Source organism: Anser cygnoides, chromosome 12 (assembly GCF_040182565.1).
Source record: "Anser cygnoides isolate HZ-2024a breed goose chromosome 12, Taihu_goose_T2T_genome, whole genome shotgun sequence".
Taxonomy (NCBI): Eukaryota; Metazoa; Chordata; class Aves; order Anseriformes; family Anatidae; genus Anser; species Anser cygnoides.
Window position 1 is genome coordinate 16,335,102 of NC_089884.1, and position 11,154 is coordinate 16,346,255.

The 11,154-nt window shown below is 38.6% G+C and overlaps 1 protein-coding gene and 1 long non-coding RNA gene across 9 annotated transcripts in view; one reads left to right on the forward strand and one right to left on the reverse strand.

The window, feature by feature from the left end:
* The window catches only part of FTO (FTO alpha-ketoglutarate dependent dioxygenase), a 243,600-nt gene that overhangs the window by 206,177 nt on the left and 26,269 nt on the right, over window positions 1–11,154 (reverse strand). The window contains exon 2 of one of the 8 annotated variants that reach the window (XM_048075344.2): window positions 1,032–1,176. The exons of the other annotated variants lie outside the window; for them this stretch is intronic. The gene's annotated coding sequence lies outside the window, so the exon portion shown is untranslated. The remainder of the gene's footprint in view (window positions 1–1,031; window positions 1,177–11,154) is intronic. 8 annotated transcript variants of the gene reach the window in all.
* LOC125184175 (uncharacterized) overlaps window positions 1–11,154 on the forward strand; it is a 13,239-nt gene continuing 2,085 nt past the window's right edge. Inside the window, exons 1-2 of the long non-coding RNA XR_007167715.2 lie at window positions 1–107; window positions 247–323. This is a non-coding gene — a long non-coding RNA (uncharacterized lncRNA). The remainder of the gene's footprint in view (window positions 108–246; window positions 324–11,154) is intronic.

The window sequence follows — 11,154 nt, forward strand, 5'->3', positions numbered from 1 at the left end:
CTTAACGCAGCCGCCACGCGCCTCGCTCCCGCCGAGCCGAGCAGCCCAGTTACCGAAGCAGTAGGCCGCACTTTAAGTGAGCTGGTCAGGAGAAGAGCCACGTAACGGTCTGTAATGCACACAGAGACCAATTTCTAAGTGAGCAGCTGTCTAAAAGACTGCTCGATATCTTCCCTGTGAAGGTACTGTTTACCTTTGTTTACAAATTTTAACCTCTCCCGCCTGTCCTCTCTCATAAATCTGCAGGCCCTGGTTTTGGTACACGCACACGGACTGGTCATGCACGTGCACAACAGACCTGACTGATGTAACTGAACCAAAAGGTAATTTATGCACTGAAGCAGCTTGGCAATGCATGAAAAGTGTCTTTGCTAATCGTATCGCCTCTGTCCCCACCTTGGTATGTTACATGCCCCTTAATTGTTGTTTTAACCTACAGGAACACTGTTCTATAGGCCCGTGGCTGTTAATGGAACAGAACTGGCAATTTTCTTACCCAGTTGAGCGTAGATTAGTCACACGTTGTTTATCGTAAGTAATTATAATAGAAATTTGAAGTGATAAATCATTCAAACACAGCCTCTTTTTGCCGACTAGATGTCCCCAAGCCTCCTCAGTATAACTATCAAACTTACAGCAATATTGCAAGCATCTGGCCACCATCAGCCAGTCCTTGTTCCTGCTACCAGTTGTGCATCCTCTTCCAGTCAGTACCATTTGGTAAACGGATCAGCTGTATTAGGCGAGGAGCAAGAACATTCAAACTCCGGGTGAAAACAATGATCAGGTTTCAATCAGATATCCAATTCTTTTTTCTTCATATACATACAGGGAACAAGAGCATACATGCATCTAAGAAAATGTTTAAAAGAGTAGATACTTCTAGATCAGTATATTGTTTGTGAATCACAAGGGACAAATGAGGATCCTGGGACATTTTTGCATGCCATTCTTTACATGGTTTTGTTGAAAATTTGTTATAGATACCGAGAAATTAAGTTTCATAACAAAGCAGCTCTTTATCAACTCACCTCCAGTAAATCAGAAGGCAGAGACCTTCCTGGTGACTGTCATCACGAATTGGTTCTGCACGGTGTAGCAAAAGTACCTCTATCCACCCAGTCCCAAGAAACCAAATACAAGGGAGGTTGACCAGGTGTGAAACAACGAACAATCCTTCAATACAGAAGAGATTCAATAAACTTTAAAATCAGGTAAAATAAAAACAAATAACCTGAGCTAATATTGAAATTGGAATTCATTTGGCACTGCTGTCTGAAGACTTGTCATGTTTTAGGGATGCTCAGAACCATTAAGACTCGCCACAGTGGTTTGGGAAGCATTACACATCTGGGATGCAAAACCGCATGAGCTCGCTTGGGGCATACCATGGAGTAGGCACAAGCTCTTGAAGGAACAAGAAATAACCTGACCAACACCCAGAGAACAAACCTAGGACTTCCAGAAGTAAATTAAAGGGCTGAGAACTTGAAATGCAGATTCTGAATCTTTGCAACATGTTTACAGCTTCTGTGGATGTAGACAGACACCTTTCAAACACGTACATGAGCAGGTCACACTAGCAGTTTTCCAAATAATCTGCCATTTTATTGAATCTTGACCTAACAACATGGCAACTTTAACTTTGACAGAATAAAAAGGAGGGAAACTCCTTAAAAGCAGGGAACACCTCTGAGGAAAAAAGAACCCAAAGACATTGAGAACAAAGCATTTTCCTCTCAGAACAAACTCTTCACAAGAGCTCTGCTTCCCCCCTCCTCAACCCCTTTGCACCTCTCTTAAGATGGGACCTTCAGTTTCTACAGTAATAGTTAAAGTTCTAAAGTTACACAGTGCTAGTAGATGTGTGCATGAAGGCATGCACCATAAGAAGTAGACATCTGGCTTTGTGTCATGAAAGAACAACTGCATGGAAGTCACTACAAGGAACGCAATCAGCTATGACTTTCATAGACCCTTACAAAGGTTTGGGTTGGCAGGGACCTTAAAGATCATCCAGTCCAACCCCTAACTTTGACAACTTCTCTTTGGAGATGGCTTTCACCAACCAACTCAGGAAAAAACTGGCCACAGGAAAAGGCAATAGCCATATTCCTGAGGGAAATTTAGGCCTGTTGATCAAGGTAAAACCTTTTGAACTTGCAACTTCTGCTGTGGGTACGGCTATTTTAGCCTCTTATCCCACTGCATACTTCCCATTCAAATTACTGAAGCTGATTCTTAAGATTCCTTGTATGATCTAGGCAAATACTACTGCTTACACATGAACTATCACAACCACCTGCAAGATGAAAGATGCAACTAACTTTCGCGCAGCTTTCCATCATTCCCAGGAAACATTGGGCTTCGCAGCAATCCTGGTATATAACTACATCTATATTTTACATGTTAAAATATCACCCAGAAAAAGCAGATGTCAAAAGTAGAGTTAAAATAAAATGGATGCTCGAAAAAATATAGGTATTTCCTTAAGTACTTAAGCTTATCATCAAGTTTGGTTTCCAAAGTCCCCTTGATAACAATTCTGAAGATAGTGTAAATGTAGAAATAGCAGGTGCTAAGTGCAAATGCTTGTGCCATGCAATCAGCTACAAGGAAGATCAATAAGCAGCTAGAGCATTAAATTTCACAAACTGTAACTGTCATGTCCATTACACACTACTTGAACATCTTTGTAGGCCTTTTTATTTTTTAAGCATAAAAAGTTATTTTTCACAGGTCCTATTAGCAGGATAAGCACTATAAAACTGTAAAAGCACTTACAAATCTACTAAAATTTAAAGACCTTTATAGCCATCTTAGACATCTTACGAAGATTCTTCACCCCATAGTGAAAAGACAGGAAGACTGTTGAATGCCTTAAAGATAAAAAGAAATGTGTTCCAGGAACACTCTTCTTGTGCGTCAGTTGCATTTCACCAAATATAGAGCCAATACCTTTTATGGGACGAACTTGAGTTTATTTTTGAGATTATATGCCACAATTAAGAAAATTACTGCAGAAGACAGAAGGGGTACACAACATCCCCTGGAATTCAGCTGTACAAGCAGCACCCTGCTGCCTCTTATCTTCAATCTTTGTGACTTGTCCTTGGAAAGGACACGATAAACACACATTTTCCTGCAAGCATTTCTCACACTAGAGGAGCCTGTAAGTAGAAGTTTTGTGTGAGTCCCCCTCCAGTCCTCAAAACAATTTAAAGGCAGCCATCCCTGATTTGCGATCATGGCTACAACAAATCTGGTGTCACACAGATTGCCAACATATTTCTGAAACAGCACAGCCAACAAATGAGATTATTTTTGAAGCTACACAGGAGTACAACGTGAATACAGTTGCATCATTTCTACAGCCACTTCAAGGACAATAACCACAAATTGTACTAGGGAGATAAGTTTACCTTAAGTATCAATATTTGTACAAGAGTATTGAGTTGCAAAAGAGCAACTTGTACCATTTTATACAGTCATAAAAGTAACCTGTGTGACAACACCAAACACTAGTATAATAGAACTGATGATTTTGTGCATAAACTGCACCACTGGTCAAATGATGACAATAACACTCGCTTAGAAAACCTGCAAACTGCAGTTGTTGCCTTGGTTTTATAAGACAGCTATTAATGAAACCCTGTTGAGTTGGGCATCCAAGCTCAAGAAGAACATCTCTACATGAGATTTAATGAAAGAAGAGGGTTTCTTCTTGTAGCAAGAATGAGTTAAAGAAAACTCATACTGTACAACTCAGGTGTAGTGAATAAAATTTTAAACTTAGTTAATTTTGTTTGGTTTGAAGGCTTTGTTTTGTTCACAGCCTCCACAATAAGCCACATAGGAAACAGAAAGCTAACACTTAACATTAAGTTGGCAGACAACATCAGCAAAATTCAGGGTCTGAAAGAACATAAGGCAAGTTCAGACCAGAATCACGGAGCACAATTTAAAAGAAAGGATAATTAACCACTGGAGCAGATCATCACTCCATGAGATGACTTTGCCTTCATGGGAATTCTTTTTATATCGGGTTTCGATGCTTGTCTAAATGATACGTTTTAGTTCAATGGTTCCCAAACTGTTCAGACCAGACTGCAATGAATCACCCATTTTTCCCCAGCTTCTGCACATACAGCCTAACCAAATAAACAGCAGGCAGTAGAGACACTGACTGAAAGTTTGATCCATCTGATTCCTCAGTTTGGTTTTGTTTCATCATTTTGCCAGTTACCTGTGGTCAGTAAATCAGGAGACACTGGTCTGCTTCTGTAAGAATGCATTTCATTGAAGTCCTAAAGCTGGGGTTAAAAACTCTCTTCTCCATCACAGCTCATGCAAACTTGTAGAAGAGCTGCCGGGATCTGTATTTCACAGTACTTGGTTCGTTTACAGTAGAATTATAAGGTTCATCTACTACAGTTAAAGGCAGGATTCCGCAGTTTTCTTTCACTCCCATTTTATTCTTAAACTGTCTTCGGATAATTTAAAGAATAAGTTTAGGGTGCAGTAGCAGGTAAATAAATAGACAAGAGAGCACTGATCTACTATGAAAGAAGTACAACTGCTGAGCCATTTGCTTTGTGCCAAACCAAGGTACGTTTCATAAAGCAAATCAACATTTTGCTTAATACATTTGTCAAGCCGAGTTGAGAACTGTCCCCACCTCCCCCTGCCAAATACTGCTGTTTTAAAAAAAGCAATCCTAACTATTGCAAAGACTAATACATTTTCTAGTCCTCGTTTTTATTACTTGCATATACAGACAGCATTTCATATTATTTTTTTCCATTGCTTGCAGTGATCAGGTCCAATTGTGCTATTCAACTCAAGTGGTCATATACAAAACTGATTCCTTAAGCCTTCTGCGTACATCTGTTCAGGGAGACTTGACTTGCCCTCCTCCACATACGCTTGTATTCCTAACTGGCCTACAAGTCAAGATAGCCCTGCTGCTATCACTGCCCATACTTAACGTATGAGACAGAGCACAGTAGTGACAAGTCTTTTAAAAATCATCTCTTCCCTTTCTCTCCATGTTGTGTTCTTAAATACGTATATCTGACAGTGAGAAAGACAGGCTAGAAGAGAAAGGACCAGTCCATATTTCCTCTCAGCTCTCCTCTGTCCTGTTTATTCCCTTCTGGTGAAAACCAAATAAGCCAAACTCAGTTTATACTACTGCATATGCCAACTGCCGAATTTAACAAACAACTCCTACAAAGAGTACTAAAGCATTCAAGAATGGTTTCATTTTATTCTCCAAACAAGTATAGAAAAAAGGCATGATACTGATCTGCACCACATACTAAAGCAGTTATCAGGATGATAGGAAAATAAACATCTTCCATCAACTCAGTTATAACATTCATGGATTCAATTCTAAAGTGACCCAATAAATGAAATGCACCAAAAAGGGGATTTTTAAAAAGTACATAATTGTATATAAGAACATCAAAGAGCCCACAGGTAAACTAGGAGAATTGAAGGAACAGGGATGGTAAGGAGAGAAAAACACTTTATAACAAATCCACAAAAACTCTAATACGAGGGTAAAACTTCACAGAGGTTTGTTCCAAACTCTTACAAAATTATTTTTAAAGGCATGCATGCAAGTCTCTGTCCAAGTGAAAACACCATGGACACCGTAACATTCTCAACTCTGTTGCTTCCTTAGAGCATATTTACAAGACAAGAAGAAATTTCACTTCCCTCAGAATGTCTAACAAGGACTTAAGTCAATTATTTTATAATTTGGTAGTGGTTTTGTAGGTTGGGGGTATTCTCAAACTGCAATTCAAAAATCTAGGCCACCTTTTTGACGCATACTTTTAACACAAATGCATGCTATCTGAGTGACAGCAGTGTAGATGCATTAATAACAGAGGCTGAGGGCAAGGAACTGACATGAAGAGAAGGCTGCCAGAGCCACCGCTGTTCTTATTTGCTGGCTTACCATGCTGCATTCCTTCCCCTTCTACACCAGAATTGCTTCAGCAGTAACTAAAACTAAAAGAGGTGAAAAAAAAGAATGAACAACACAGGAAAAATATTATAGATATTTATTGGAAGGGGGGATTTTACAATTCAAACATATCAAACACCAGCAACAGATGATAGTCGATATTTAACACTACATATGCCAGGAAACCCATCTAAACTAGAAATAAGAAAGGTTTTTTTTTTTTTTTTTTTTTTAAATACGGTCTGGAAACTTGAGGCCCTATGTGAAATGGTTTGATGTTCTCAGTGCAGAGCTGTGCTTCCATATGACAAACGTCCCAAATCACTGTAATTTGAGTTAGTTCATTATAGAGGGATTTCATTAGATTTTTGCTTAGAAGTTGAACTAAAACCATATACCTTTACCTAGTAATTTTGGGAATCTTTAACTCTATTTGTCCTGGCCACCATATTTGCAAAGAAATATGAGAGGGATCCCTACTGCAACAGTTATTCAAGGACCTTTTCTTTTCCTTTGCACCAGAACAATTTCCAACATAGTGACTCATTTCCAGCTACTGAAGTGTGAGAAAGGTATTTAACTTGGGCTTGCTACTCCTATTTTCATAACAGGCAGAATGTTCGAACATCATCAACAGTACAGAGATCACCTTTAAATCGCGTAACAGATTTGTTCCTCCGAAACAAGGCACAGGAATCTGTACAAAACTTGGAAAAGCATTACAACAGGCTTCTAAAGCATGCCATTATTCAAAGACAGTGTACTCTGATTCCTACAGCCACTCATTCAATTTCTTTTGTTCTGGAAGTTGACAAGTTAACTATTCTGTGCTTACAAATTTTCATTAGCCTATTAAAAAAGACTCAAATTTGTTTGCACTATACATCACGGGAATTAAAAAGTAGTTAATATATACCTATTCCAAAGTACTGTGCAGAAAACAGTGGTGTCGTACAGGGCTTAGGTTATGACCCGCTTAACTTCACTCCCAGAATGCACGATCCATCACGTACAAAAACACTGAGGAAAATGTGAGGTGTTAGTAAGTACCACTGTTAGTGAGAAATTCTGCTAATTATTACACCAAATAAGCATAGTCAACAGGCCAGAGCTGTGAGAGGGCATGTTTCAGGGCATTAAATGGCTGCCTCGGATGGAGATGAATATATTACACTCTGCCCTTTAACAATAAAACAATTTCCCTGACACTTACAAACCCAGGCAGTTCCAGCAGCAGAGATGAAGAGCTCAAGACTGTACTTGGCATACGATGATGTTTCAGTGCCACCTAGTGACGTGCACTTTACCTTTATTGTCTCCTAAGATTTATAGAGCACGAAAAGTTCAAGAGCTAACTCAGCTCGAGCACGGGTGCCTACAGGACCAGCAAGCGGCCGCGCTCCTTGTGAAGAGGAGACAAAGGAAGGTCATGGTGCAACAACCTCCTCCACCTTCTTCGCTATTAAAATACTTGCTTAAAAGGCTGATAACGGCTTATATGCACTTTGATTACAAGCTGCTCTTACAGTCAAAAAGAAATGCCTTGCAGAAACAGACAACACAGTATGTATCAAAACCTGTACTACGCACAAGGTTTCGATAGCCTGGATGTTTTATCAAATTGATTTTATTCCATCAACTTAATCTTTTTCAAAGAGACTGTTTTTCCTGTTTGAATGAACTTATTATTTGGAGTTTTTTCACAGCTTAAGAAAGCATTTAAGAGACTGCAAACTTAGCACATTCATTCCTTGTTTGCATTTTGACACTTCGTATGCTTCTGCCACTGCATTTATTTCACATCTCCATTATCCTGTTGCGCTTCTGCTGAGTAGCACAACAGCTGAATTTAGGCTGATGCGAATTAACTAAACTTGGCAGGGCAACCTGGCCTCGGAAGAGCCAGGAAGAGGCTGAAATATTTTATGCAGACTATAAATTAATGTACATTGAATACCAGCACAATGGTCTACCAGCAACAAAAGCTACAAATCCACAAACTTAGATCAAGAAGAGACTGCAAAAGAGATGCTTAAATAATACAGAACAATCCCTGACTAAAACTAATTCCTGCACTGTGGGCAGCTTTTATTTCACATGATTTTAGAGGAAAAACAAGCGAAAGCTTGGATTAACAAAGTTTATCGAGGCCACCTGAAATGGTAATTCTTACTTTCCAATTATTCAAAACTTAAGTGCATCACTGCACATACAGCCATACTAGTAAACCATTGCAAAACTCACATTATGAAATACTTTTTTAAAAGACGGTTGAAACTTTTTGCTTTCTTCAGTACCACATTCCGTAAAATACAATATGAAGAGACCACAAAGGGAGAAAATCATGGTATCGGACAGTGGCCCTGTTCTGTGCACCACCTGTATGACTTCCTGGATAACACGGGACTGACTTCTACAAGGAAAACAAATTACACAATTTACAACCCAAAACTAAACTACTTGTGCACAATGTTACCTGGCATTCATTGTTTCCTTTTTCTAGTAAAATAATCCTTTGGTGTAAATGCCAATGCCCATCCGTTTTGGTACACCTTGCTTTCTTCCCTAGCAAGCTGCACAACTCTGAGCAAGTGTCCCCACTTGTAAGCAACCACAAATTTCCTCCAGCATCATTATCCTCTGTAAACACCATTTTCCACACAGGTGTCTCTCCCCAGTTTACTCTCCTCCTTCAAAAAAAAAAAGTTTTGTGGTAAATGTATAAACATTTTTCTTCCCAACGGGATCAATGATAGCTCCTTGACTTACTGCTAGTTTTCCTCGCCTACATTGTCATTGGGTAAGCATCAAATAGCACAGCCTCAGCTACCACATTTACTCCTCTCATCTAACAACCTTGTACCTCCTTAGTGTGTTGACAACACACAGGAGTACACTAAGAGGCAGTTCTGACTGACATTTATCCTTTATCACAACATTTTAAAAGAAAGATGCTTACAGATAGCTTTAAATATTCTCAAATTTCTGAAGCAGCAGGGAGAAGTGCGTGTGCTCATGTCCTGACTATTACAGGGTCAGGATCCTGAAAATTATATTATTCTGCTAAAGACGACCAAAGAATCATCTTTATTTATCTATGTGCATCAAAAATTACAGAAAAGATGTGCAATGCAACATGATTTTCGAGTTAAAATTCCTACCTGGATGATCAGATTAAGAACATACCCCTGTGGATTAAACCTTTTCCCGTGTTAGACAAATAGCTGTGATGTAAAGAGCCTAGGCACTGCAGGACCGACAGACCTTCAGAAAGCCAACTGGAGAAGCTTCACTCAATGGACTGCACACTAAGTTCAGAAGTCTCTAGTGCTAATACATTTCAGATGTTTGATCTCTGCCTTAGGACTAAACTTCTACCACAAGAACCAATATTGCCCCTACTTGAAATAGCAAATAAAATAATAAAATATATGTATAATCTTGTTCCTTCCATTTAAGAGAATTCTGCTCATGGCTTCTCAAATCATGTCTCCAGGAATAGGTTTCCTACCATAAATGTATTTTCCTTTACACCTCTAGAAAGGCTTCACTGACCAATGCTCAACTTGTCATATGCCTTGGACGTTTCACGTTCATCGTCTTCCATATTCCAAGGGATGCTTATTTCTTACAAGCATGGATGACTTCAGCATGGCTAGCCATGTACTAAAGAATGAACTGCATTTCTCCAATGAAACCTGTAAGCTGGGGAACGGTTCCGAGTAAAAAAGTAAAACAGTTCCCAGTACACATTTCCAAGGAATTCTGTTTACCCAAAGACATTAAAAAAAAAAAACTTATCATTTAAAACTATGTTTATTTGCTACCACAAATAAATTACTATATTAAAAAGTGGCTTGATGTCACTCCCTTTCACTTCATTTTCAATTTTAATTTGTTTTCATTACAATAGAACAGATCATTAACTGTAAACAGGTTCATCATAATAATACAAGCATCACAGAGTATTTAAAAAAAAATCAATTTCCTGTCACCTTTGTTTTATTTTTTTCCCTATAACCAATAGCTATTTGGAATGCATTAAAATACGCAAGAACCTCCAACACAACTCATCTGCCCTTGCTTCAGTATGAGAAATAAGTTGTTATCCAATGTTTCTGATACAGTAATTTTCTTTCAAAATCATGTGAAAAAAATCACGCATGACTTATTGTGGAACACACAGTGCAAGCAATACCAACTGTTGTACAGCTGTAGTTTGCAGGTTCCCAAAAAGGGCACGTAAACAAGTACGACGCACTTCAAGGACTCTGGACATCAATAAAATGGATTTACTCCCAACAAACTGCTCAGCAGTGTAGAGGGAAGGAGGGAGAAGGATATTGCTTCTTGTTCTCATGAATTCTTTTGAGCATAGCCACAGTACAGCTTTCTGTTGGACACCAACAGCAGATTCACAAGACAGCTATGTTAGGAACACCAACGTAAAACTAAGGTAAGTGCAAGAAAAGCAGAGGGATTCTGAGCTTTAGTAACATACCTGTTAAAAAGTATATTTGTTTGGTGTAAAACACCATTCCTCTACAGTTACGAATTCTTATTCTTCAACTGTGTAATCATCTTTATATTACAGCAGGTATGGGGCAATATCCAAAATAATAATTACACTGATAAAGTCTTGACAATTGTCCTATTCACAGGCTTCTAAAGTGTCACATAAAATAACTAGATTGAAATACAATTGTGAGTCCCAAATAATTACTTTGGTAATATGCATCTGTTAATGACCACCAGTATTTTTCTCTAAGACAGTTTTCATACAGAAAGGCTACTTATATTGCACTGGGTTTTATTCACCTTACTGCAGAGACCATCTCTTTTCTGCTGCCAAGATGCTTTTGCTATATGTAAATATTTAATGCTATTGCCATCAGTCATTCTGTGCTCATATTGTCTGATCAAGCATCTATTACTGTCCGCTAGATACGCTTGAGGATAGCATTTTTTCATGTCCACTGCTCAGTCAAATGCAGGACCTACTTCGCAAGGGTTCTTCGAAGTTCAATAATTCATTAAACACTGCACAAAAGGTCTGTATCATTTGCAAAAATTCCTGATTGTAGAGAGTGCAAAATTATCAAAGCATCCCTAATAAAAATGTGATTTTTAAAGCAATAACATTGGATATTGTTCACAAGTATTTTACTCATGCATGT